The sequence below is a fragment of the Arachis duranensis genome, chromosome 4 (assembly GCF_000817695.3).
Source record: "Arachis duranensis cultivar V14167 chromosome 4, aradu.V14167.gnm2.J7QH, whole genome shotgun sequence".
Taxonomy (NCBI): Eukaryota; Viridiplantae; Streptophyta; class Magnoliopsida; order Fabales; family Fabaceae; genus Arachis; species Arachis duranensis.
In genome coordinates, this window is record NC_029775.3 from 22704982 (window position 1) to 22717225 (window position 12244).

Consider the following 12244-nt stretch of genomic DNA (forward strand, 5'->3'; position numbering starts at 1 on the left):
AAATACATAAAGGAACTAATGAAGAAGGCCAACATGGTGGGCTGCACCTCGTGCCACACTCCTCTGCTATCCACAGTCAAACTATCAGCTTATGGTGGTGCCAAATTTTATGATTATGCACTTTATAGGTCCATAATTGGCAGTCTCCAGTACCTGCCTGTGACAAGACCTGAAATATCATATAGTGTACACAAGCTAGCACAATTTGTTCAAACTCCACTAGAGTCTCATTGGAAAATGGTAAAAAGGGTGCTTAGATACTTGAATGGAACTTCTAATCATGGTCTGCATCTAAAGAAGGGAGGCTCGATGAAAATCACTGCCTGTAGTGATTCATATTGGGCTATGGATACTGATGACAAAAAATCAACCAGTGGCTACTGCGTCTTCCTAGGATCAAATCTGGTATCCTGGGCTTCAAGGAAGCAAACTACAGTGGCAAGGTCTAGTACTGAGGCAGAATATAGAAGCATGGCAGACCTTGTTGCTGAGCTAATTTGGGTGAAGAACCTACTTTGTGAGCTACAATTTCCACCAAAGGAGCCTCCCCTGCTCTACTGCGACAACCAAAGTGCAGTGTTGCTGGCTGCGAATCCCATATTACATTCCAAATCCAAGAACTTTGAGATTGACCTTCACTTTGTGAGAGATCATGTTAACAGTAGGGACATCGCAGTAAGTCACATTCCAGGATCAGTGCAAGTGGCTGACATCCTAACTAAGGCAATCCCTTCAGAGGCTTTTTTGCACTTTAGGGATCAGTTAAGTATTGTTGAAGCCACAGTCGTGTCCCAGAAACAAGAAACAGTTACTGAGAAAGACAAGAAAGAAGAAAACTAGAGATGATGATGATAAGTGTATTAAGCTGTGATCAAATCAGTTGAGGAGCATGTGCACTAGCGTGAAGACAATTAAGTTAGAATAGTTACAAGCCTCAACTGCAAGTTTCAGTTAGTCAGTTAGTTACTAGCTTCCAGAAGCTTCAGTTAGTTATCAATTCAGTTGTATTATCCTTTAGCTATAAATAGCTAAAGATTGCTTGTAATTAACATTTTTCTGATTTACTTCCACTCTGCTCAATAACAGAACTCTCCATTCCTCTCTCAAATTTCAGTTTCATCTCTTCTCTGCATTTCATCATGTTTCTCCACTAAGCTCAGTTCTATTCTTCATATTTTGTGTGCCTAAGGCACTGATACTTTTAAAGATATTTTCTTAATCAGTGGACTTCAAACTTTGGTTAATCATCGAGAATGGACCAAAGATTCCAAAAAAGATAGTAGGTGGTGTAGAAATAGAAAAATCTGAAGATGAATTTGACGAGGAAGACATGAATAATATGGGACAAGATTCCAGAGCAAAGTATATGTTATATCGGGTTGTGAATCCAGAGACATTTAAAAGAATCTCAAAGTTCAAAACAGCGAAAGAAATGTGGGATGAGATTCACAGGTCAAGCATTGTTTTATGCTATTGTTGATATATTCCAATTAAAATTTGTTACATGAATTTATTTTCATTTCTCTTAAAATTATTTAATAGTATTTTGCACTATAAGTGAAGTAAATCCATTAAATAATATATAAAAATACTTAATTAATTAATAATATTACTACTGTTCGAGTGAGCTGCTGCAGTTCTTCATGCGTTTTGATGGTCCGCCTCCAATAAATCCAAAATGGTTGCCCTCTTTGTCCCAACTGCATCTAATAACAAGGTGGGAGAAGTGGGTTGTTTCATTAAAGAACCACAACCAATACATTAAGGCGCCAATAACTTTCCCTCTTTTTGGCGTGAACCCTAGCAGAGCATAGCGCCAATCGCGGGTCTCCTTCCACCACCGTCGTGACGTCGTCGGCAGCCTTCCCCCTTGCCCTTGCCCTGCTGTGCGCCGATCGCCCCCTCTCCCCTCTCTCAGGTTCGTTCTTGTCCCCTCCCCCAATTTAATTTGAGTGGCTGTTCATAAATTAATTTAAACATCAATTTCATCCCTGTGCCATGTGAACTTTTGGTGTCAAAAGCCTGTGAGTAACGATCATCTCCCTCGTATGTTCCAATTTTCTCTCCCAATTTAGTGAGCAGATTTGATTTTCTTTTCCCAATTTCTGAACCCCTGAGTTTTGATACGTTTGTGCTTAGTGCAATTTCATATTGGAATCCAGTTTTGCACTTTCAATTTGGATTAAACTAATGTACTTCCTGTGGGACTGTGTGGTTGACTAAATTAAGTAGAATCCACTTTTAGTAAGCAAGAATATCTGCCATTTTTGTGTTTCTGTGTTCCAAGTTTGCTCCTCTATTCAAAGTATGAACCTTCTGAAAATAGCTATGTTTACGATGTTTATTGATAGAAAATTAAATGAAAGAGTAACTTTGTGAAGCAGATTTATCAAAGGAGCAAGAGTAAACACACGGTGATAGTAGGATCAATTTAGTGGCACCAAGTGCAAACAATGGAAAACTATAGTAAACAATTTGAAAGGTAGCATTTTTGTTACAAGACAATGAGAGAAGGTACCATTTGATATATCTAAGTAAATACAAATAGCTTTCAAGCAGACCTTTACACCTTCAGGAAAGCAAAAGGAGCATAACTCCTTCCGAGGTACTGTTAGCTTCTTTCCAAGAGGATATTTGAAAAGTATCTGCATTTTCATTAAAAGATATTATCAACAATGAACCTATTGATCCATAGAAATAGGCTAAGTTGAAATGATAAAGAGGGAGGACATGTTTAAGTCTGTACTATCAAATTATTTGCTTGTGACCTCACTTGAAACGTAGCAGCATATTATACGCTCAAAAATTCCATCCATCATCAAAGTGTAGACATACCTCTAATATCCCAATATCTTTCAAAACTTGTGAAATTAATAAAACTCCTAAGAGAACCAAACACCTGACACTAACCATGCCTATAAAACCCATCTTTTACAAAGCTACTGAAATTAACATTAAATATTTATCAATAGATAACTACAAACAACTTTTAAATTATCCTTTGTATTTCTGATATGCTGAGATAGGCCAGTTAATTTCTTTATTCTTTGTTTATCATCACTTTCTCTGTTTTGGGGGATATCTCATCTAGCCCTTAAACTAATTTGGATTTTTCTGAGAATTATGATGTTTATGTATTTTATTTAAAATGAAGAGATGATAAAGCATTTTGTGAATTTTTGGCTTTTCTTGTCTTTATGGTAGACCAAGTGAAAGTGACTTGTATATTACTGCAAAAGATTTTATCTTCTTTTCTATTATTAGAACAATTGATAACAAGTTAATGGAATTTGTATAACCCAAAAACTGTACCTCTGACTTAGTGATGTGCATTAAGCCGTTTTCTTAATTTATTGTATTTTATTTTCCTGTTTCAAAGGCCAATGATTAGTTTAGTATTAGCCAGACTCAAGTCTTTGCTAATGACTTACACCTATAAAACTTGTCAAAATTAGCTGTAACAATTATTTTTTGATCAGATGTTTAATGTGGTTAAATGTTCATGTTCATTGATACTCAAAAATCTAATTTCTAGGTCAATGTGATTTTTGTTGATTTCTCATAATGTGGGCATTTGTTTATTTTCTGATGATATGAATCACCCTTATTTTTCTTTTTCCATTTTCAAGGGAAACAATGAAACAAAGAGTTTTGGAGTCCATTGTTCTGCATCTGTCACAATCCAATTGCATCTTTATGGTTATTTTTGGTTGCACAAGAATAAATATATTTATAGTTACTTTCACATGTATGTGATCACATATGACACTTCCATCATATAATGTTATGGGAGGATATTAACCACATATATATATAGCTAGCTAGTTACTACAAAATTAGAAACTTTATGTGCAAATTTAAAGTTTAAGGTGGTCCTGCACACTTTATTCAAGCTTTATATGTTACCTGCAAATTTAAACTTGAAGGGTGATTGATTGTGAGTGTTCATGATGTTTGGTGCAGGAGAATTCAATCATGCTTACCAATATTATTTCCTGTTTTGTTATTGCTAAATCTCAATTGTTAAATAAATTTTTTGTTCCAGTAAAACCGGTAATTTCTGGTTTTAGTCTCGTTGTAATTTTTCTTTTATTTTGATCCTAATATTTTTAAAGGTGAGTAACCAGTTTTACAGCCTTTTTCTCACTTTTGAAAATATTTGGAACAAAGAAATAAGAAAATCTAATAGAGACAAAACTATTAATCATTAATATTATTACATGGATAAAATTTTATTTGAAATAAGATTAAATCAACGTTTGCAACCATACGGTAAATGGGATCCTAGGGAGAAGGTGGCATGATGATATTAGATTTGCATATTTAAAACGAAGAGGAAAAGAGACATACAAACTGTCATGTTACATTACTCAAAGTAAAATCAGGTGGTTGATCAGAGTCTTGTGTTTAATATTATTATTGAGTGGAGTGAATTAGTGTGTTTGTCCATTTCTTCCTAGTCTTTTTATTGGGTTGTTGCCATTTTTAATTTGGTATCCAAATATGCTATGACTATGTTTGCTATTTATTTTTAGCATACTTGCCTTTTTTTTTTAACTGAGTATTGCTATACATCAAAAAATTATTTTTATGCTACTTTTATGGCTGATAAATAATTAAGGGTTACTGGCACACTTATTGAATTATAATGACATAAGCAAGCTTAATGAATTAGATAGTAGTGACTCTAACAATATATTTTTAGATTGCACTACTAGTACTTCAAATATATAATTAAGTGGTTTCTCTGTTTATAATATTTTTAAAAGTTGGAACATTTAAGATGAATGGCAACAACACTGGTGGAGAAAGTTATGAATGTTTGCATCTGTTTCTTTACTAGATCATTTACCAGCTTAGTAACATCTTTTTCAGAATCTGTTATGAATGTTTATTTTCCATGGTTTTAATCTCAAGATCTCTCATCAGCTTATCAATATCTTGGTTATCATTGTTCAGTGTTTCCTCTAATTCTCAGAGTTAAATTCTGACTTTCTCTGAACTTAATTTGTTTTCATTGAATCAGGTTCTCTGACGAGCGAGTATATCGGAGCTCTGAAATAATTTACTTGGGGTGTATTCCTGTACCTGCAGCTGTGACAGGTATTATCAATAGAGTAGAACCAAAAAGTCTTGCACAAAGTCTTTTCGGAAATTTATTAAGTATTCATTTTTAATCTAAAGACTTATAAATTAATGGCAAACCACTAGTGATTGACTCATTAGTGAGGTTGTATTTCGAATTGGTCCACTTTAATCCTTTTCTTCTTAATTTGGTAACATTTTTCTTTTTTTTTTTTTTTACGCTGTATCTATATTATTGTTTCTATGTTTAGTATTTTGCTTTTATTTGGTTGTACTTGGTGCTCTATGCTTATGTGGTGAGCCTCCCTGGCGACCTAATAGCCTTTTATATGTTGCTGAATAGCTTCTTCCACTCAATGGTTTTGGACATGTAATGATTGCAGGCCATCAATGCTCACGGACTTTATTGTGTTCCTTTGTATGATACCTTAGGTATGTGCAGACACAGACCTTGTTGAGCATATTTCATGGTGACTCTTTTACTCAACTGCAAGCATGGTTTCGTTTTCCAATATGTTTTCATAGGACTTGTGATAAAACTGAAAAATGTGTGGCCTTGTGGGGCTCATGTAACTCTTACACTTAATAAATGAATTCACTAATCCATTTGCAACTTTTTTTTGAATAATTTATCTTTGGTGAACAAGAATTATTCAAGGGCTAATTCACACTTGCATTGGGAACTCCCATGGTTATTTAGCAGTTTTTACATTATTTCCAAATAAAATTATCAAGAAATAAGTTAGTTCACGAATTTGTGTTTTTGAAATCTTAACCAATTTATGAATAAAGCTACATTGTGTTTGGAAATTTTGTAATTATTAAGCATGCACCGAAACCTGTCACACCAAATGTGGTAACTTATCTTTCAAAACAATGACGACATTTGAAATTTAACAGCATGCAGAAAAATTGAAACTCTACATTAAAGAACATCCAATTGTACAGATATTGATAATCAATTACAAGTTGTTTAGGTTCTATATCAGGCTTAAGGTTCAAGGATGGATATATGTGGCATCCTAATACTTTCTCTAATTATAATGACCATTGTTTTTGACACACGGATATGACTTAGGTGCTGTGGCTGTAGAGTTTATTATATGCCATGCAGAGGTATCTGTATCATTTGTAGAAGAAAAGAAAATACCGGATGTTCGCCCATTAAAATACCTTTTTTTTATATTGGTTTACTATTTTTGAAAGATTAGCTACTATGTACAATACATTGACTCTTATCTATCTATCTTTTTCCTGAAAATGTTTTAGCTATTGAAGACATTTCCAAATACCACAAAGTATCTCAAGAGTAAGAAGTTCCTTTGATTCTATCCATTCCTTCAGATATTTGTACAGAAAAATATATTCATGAAAAAGAAGCAATCACCTCTTTTTCTTTGTGCAGCGCCTGTGAGCTTTGGAAAGGTTACACCTGAACAAAAGCAAGAAGTTGAAAAGTTTGGGTTGGCAATATATTCGTGGGATGAACTTATAACTAAAATAGTAGACAAGCAGGTCAGTTATTAGTTATCACCCTTGAATGCTAATATCCATATGTCGTTGTCAGTGTTGTAAACTCTGGATCATACTTTGACCTTTTTCCTTCCTTTGTTTTCCCTTTGTCATTAAACTATTAAGATAGTTGTTTGATCATTATTTTAGAGGAGCATACTAACAATTCTTTTGACTTTCTAACAATTTCCAAACAGTCCATGCTCCTGTTAGTGGCTTTTAACAAAGACAGGGCATCTTTACCTCAACCTCTGCTAATTAGAATTTAGGTGAAAATAATTACAACCTCACAAGATGCACAAAATAATGAGTCAATCCTATGTATTCCATACTCAAAATAAGTCTTCATTTCTTTAATTGAAAAGGAAGGCAGTGGAGAATGAAGTAGCAGCTGAGAAGACTAAAAGACAGGCGGTGGAGGATGAAGTAGCATCTGAGAAGACCAAAAGACAGGGAGTGGAGGATGAAGTAGCAGTTGGGAAGGTCAGGATGCAGGCAATGGAGAGTGCTTTGTTATATCTACTTCAAGGGCAAGGTAGGAAACTGCCATCAGACGTCGCCACATGGATGAGTGCGTTGGAGGGACAGAATAGAAAGTAGATCTTAGGATTGTGGAACCTTTTCTTCTTTCAGATATACACTTTTATTTTGTTGATTATGCAACTCTTAGTAAGGAGTACACTTTGTTGATATTCGAATAATTATATTAATTAAATTAATGGTTTTGCTATTGTCATTTACCCTGCAATTTATTTTTCGGGATTTTAAATAATTTAACTTACTAATATTAAGAACGATTTAAAAAAACGAAAAAAATGTACATTGAAATAAAAAACAGCGTGGATTGCCAGTGTACAAAATAGTATTTTTGCGGCCATTTGACCGGAAAATAGTGGCGGTTGCGTACTAGCCGTTAGAAATTTGAAAAATCAGGTTAAGAGATAGCGGCGGTTTTAAACCGCCGCCAGTTACATTTTAAAAATCATTGGCCGTTAAACCGCGACGTTTTCAAACCGCCGGTAAATACATTAGTCTTTAAACCGTAGCCATTAAACGGCGGCGGTTTCAAACCGTCGAACATTTCATGTCGATCACAGATTTCCAGATCGCGGCGGTTTCAAACCGCCGCTAAACATTGCAACGCTAATCTTGGGTTTTGCGGCGGTTGTGCCAGCGGTTCCTGAGAAGCGCCGCAAAATCATATAACCACCCCCTAATAGGCGACGCTTAACAAACCGCTGGAATCCCATTTTGCGGCGGTCGAAAACCGCCGCAAATCACTCCAGGAACCGCCGCTATTTCCCGGTTCCCTTGTAGTGAATTAGTCAAAAATATTTAAAAGTATTGACTAAAAATATGTAATTAGATTATTAAACTAAAGATATTAAATTATTGAATAAAAATATTAGCTAATATAAAATAAAATTGTTGGTTCTTGAAATTTTTATTAATTAGTTCATATATCATATTGTGTGCATTTTGAAATTTGTTTAGTACTAGTGCATATTACTTAGCTTTATTTGGCAGGGAAGTAGCAAATGTTGAAATGAAGTCAGCGACTCCTCCCCAACCAAACAACATGGCCCCCAATTACAATCAGCACGACTCTCCAATAGATGATTTTCTACATGATACAAGTAACGCATTACTATCCCTTTCTCCAACTTGAAAATAATGCTATATTTAACACTCTTCACGTGCAAATATGTGAGATCTTACTGAATCTTACATGCATGTTCATGTGTAGTAGACTGTTAATTGTCTAAATAAAAAGAAAAAATATTTGGGAAATAATATAAATTAGTCTACAATAATTAAAAATATTTTTATTTTATATTCATTAATTGTTAATATAATAATAATAATTTTAGATGTAATAAGAATGTAATTATATATGTTATTGTTATATATACAAAATTATAAATATTAAGTGAAATAAAGTAACTTTTTAAGTTATTATCTTCCTAATATTATTTTAAAAAAATACATATAATATTTTTGTTCAAACTTGTATTAAGAATATAAGTTTGGCACACATGGCATATGATTGCTACAATGATAGAAATGTGATTAAAAATTTTCATAATCAAGTTTTGCGTGTAACTTTACTCATTAATTTAGTCATAAAATTATTATTTTAATATGTATTCTATATAATAAATAGTTAATTTAGTGATTGTTAATATACACGGATTGAAAATCTCATTATTACAAATATATTAGATTGCATTAAACAAGATATTATTAAGTTTTATTATGAGCACAGAATAAGATAGAATACTAAAAGTAAGATAGAAATGATAGAGACACAAAAATTAATATTTTTATATTTTATTTGATGATAAATTAAATAAAAAAATAAATTATAAAAATTTAATTTATTATTTTTTTTCATACAAAAATTTTATAAAGAAAATATAATAAAAAAAATTATAATTATAAAAAATTAACAAAAATAAAAAAAATAAAAAAATAAATTATACCTGATCTTTAATTAGTCTCTCTATATTTTTTCTATCAAAAAAACACAAAATACACTAATTTAAAATCTCGGTTCTCGCATATACAAAACAATCCTAAAATCCTATTAAGTTTGTTATTATAGAGAGAATAACTAAAATTATCTTATTTAATTTAACATCTATAATTTTATATATAATATACATAATTGTAAATTTATTACTTTTGAAATTATTCTAACAAAATAATTTGAGCTGATAGATTTTCTATTTTGTTCCGCACATTATATACATAAGAAATTGGTCTGTTTTGATTTTGGGTTTGTGAAGGGGAAGCAATGAAAGGTTTCTTCAACCTGTGTGTTCCCCTTTACAAGCATGCACTGGAAGGCAACTGGGAAGAAGCCAAGGTCATCATAGCTAAAGATGATAGGTTGAAACATGCAGCCATAGCAAGCGGGTCGCCTACACTGCTTCATATCGCAGCAGGTGCAGGTGAAGATGCAAGGCACACTCACTTTGTGCAGGAGCTATTACGATTATTGGAGGTTAAGCATTTGTCTTTGCGAGATTACAAGGGAAACACCGCGTTCTGTTTCGCCGCTGCGACCGGGAACATGGCGGTTGTTAAGTTAATGCTGGAATTGGATTCGGAGTTGGCGGTGCTTAGAGGAGGGCTTGGAGCTGCCCCTGTTCAGTTAGCTGCATTGCAAGGAAGATGTGACATGACTCTGTTTCTTTATAACACGACCAAACGAGTTTTAAGAGAAGCTGACTTGCAACTATTGTTCTTCACTTGTATCAACACTGGCAACTATGGTATGCATCATCATCATCATCTATGGATTTAGATCAATATTCTTGAAACTTTAACGGATTGTTTCAAATTTCATTTTTAATGCTTTTGTGAAACTAAATATACCTGACTCTGCCTATGGCCTATTAATAAACTTGCATGAAAAAAACACTAGATTAGTTTTTTGGTATAAAATATATCTTAGAAGACAAGTATTAAAAAGTGTAGAGTTAGTTTTTGGAGTACACATAATATTTTTTATTAACAAAGAAATAACAAAAATATAATGCGTACACTGGTATGATACTATTTCTTCTAAAATTTAAGTATATTGAAAAAAATAGTATAAATAGTTATATCTTTAATATATTTTTTTAAACAAAGGCTTTTTTTTGTTTGCTTGATTTTAATATAGGCATTTTCTTTTATTTTATTTATCTTATGCTCTAATACTATGTCATGATATTATTTTTTCTAAAAATTTAAGTTAATTGTAGGAGATAACATAAATAATTATATTTTTAATACACACAAAAAATTAGCTACTATATATTTATGTACAAATATATATAGTTTAATTTATTTTTAATATCTATATTTTATATTTTAATATGTATTTTATACTAATAATTTATTTTAATAGCTAATTTTAGTGTATATCTAATATAATTAAAAAAATTATTATCACTTTTACAATGAAATATTTGCACGCCAATCAAAATAGATGGTTCGTTGAATAATTTTGTTAAAGTCACCCAATTTATAATGCATATCAAGTTAGGTTTATTAGTGCTCAAATTTTAATAATTCACTTTTAAAACTTGTTTTATGAGTTTCTGAAGACAAAAATATATATAAGCTTTTAATTACGTATTAGAAGGCGAAAAAAGAAGTGAATTTATACTAATTCAAAATCTGAAATTCTAAGTAAGTAGATTTTTTAATTATAAAGTCCATATTTTTATTTTTTTTAAAATTCTTTGCTGGTGTAATTTATTTATTTTTTTTAAATCCGTGGTCGTAAAATTGCATTTGAATTTTCAAAATTCATCGATAATTTTGCAGGTTTAGCCTTAAAAATGGCGAAAGAAAACCAAATGCTAGCTTTTGCAAGGAACGAGAACAAAGAAACGGCTTTGCATCTATTAGCTAGAAGCTCCTTGGAATCTTGTTGTCAAGGTCTAGAACACCAAGAACCCATTATCAACCCTGGTAAATCCTTATAAACATTGACAATTTAATTACGACAATGTAGATAGGTTCCAGTGTTGTTTCACGAATGTTGTTATTTTGAACAACATCACTTTATATCACAGGCATGAAGCGACAAGTGATTTTTCAGCTAGTTAAATTTCTGTGGCAGACGTTTATCTTCAAGAGTTCTTCAAAAGATGAGATATTCGAATTCATAAGAAACCCTTCTCATTTGTTATTTGATGCTGCAAAAGTTGGTAACTTTGGATTCTTATCAGAGCTTATTAGTGCGTATCCAAGCTTGATATTGGAAATGGATAGCAGAGACCAAACTATAATTCACGTAGCAGTCACGAATCGCCATGCAAGCATCTACAATCTCATTCGAGAGATTGGTTCTCAAAAGGACATCATAGCAACTATGACGGACACAGAAGGAAATACTCTGTTGCATTTGGCTGCAAAAAGAGCACCGGAAAGACAACTTGAATTGGTATTTGCAGCAGCTTTCCAAATGTGCCTTGAGTTAGTATGGTTCAAGTAGGGGTGTTCATAGTTCAGTTTTTCATAAACTGAACTAAAACTGCACTAAACCATTTTAAATGGTTTAAAAACTGAACCAAACTGCTTTGTCACATAAGAAACTGGTTTTAAACCAGTTTATAATACAGTGCTCCAGTTTAAACCAGTTCATAAAAATAAAACCAGTTTTAATTAAAAAAACCAGTTTAAACTGGTTTATAGGCTAAAACTAGTTTTAACTTTTAACATATATAAAATTAGATTTTACATTTTTTCTCTCTCCCCCTCTCTCTCCCACACACTCTCTCTCTCCTCCTCTGCCTCTTTCTCCCCCTCCTCTCTCTCTCCCTCTCCTCTCTCTCTCCTTTTCCTCTTTCTCTCTCTCTTCTTTTCTCCCTCTGTCCCCCTTTTTTCTCTCTCTCCCACTCTCTCTCTTTCTTTCCCTCTCTCTCTCCTTCCCCTCTTCCTTTCTCTCTATTCTTCTTTCCCTCTCTCCCTCATCTCTCTTTTCCTTTTCTTTCTCTTTCCCCCTTCCCCTCTTTCTCCCCTCCCCTCTCTTTGTCTTCCTCTCTCTCTCCCCCTCTCTCCCTCTCTCTTTCTCTCTCTCCCTTTTCTCCCTCTCTATCCCTTTCTCTCATTCTTTCTCTCCCCTATCCATCTTCCTCTCTCTCCTTTC

The 12244-nt window shown here is 32.9% G+C and overlaps 1 pseudogene; it reads left to right on the forward strand.

The window, feature by feature from the left end:
- Positions 1-9394: 9394 nt before the first annotated feature.
- The window catches only part of LOC110280456 (ankyrin repeat-containing protein At5g02620-like), a 5065-nt pseudogene continuing 2215 nt past the window's right edge, over positions 9395-12244 (forward strand).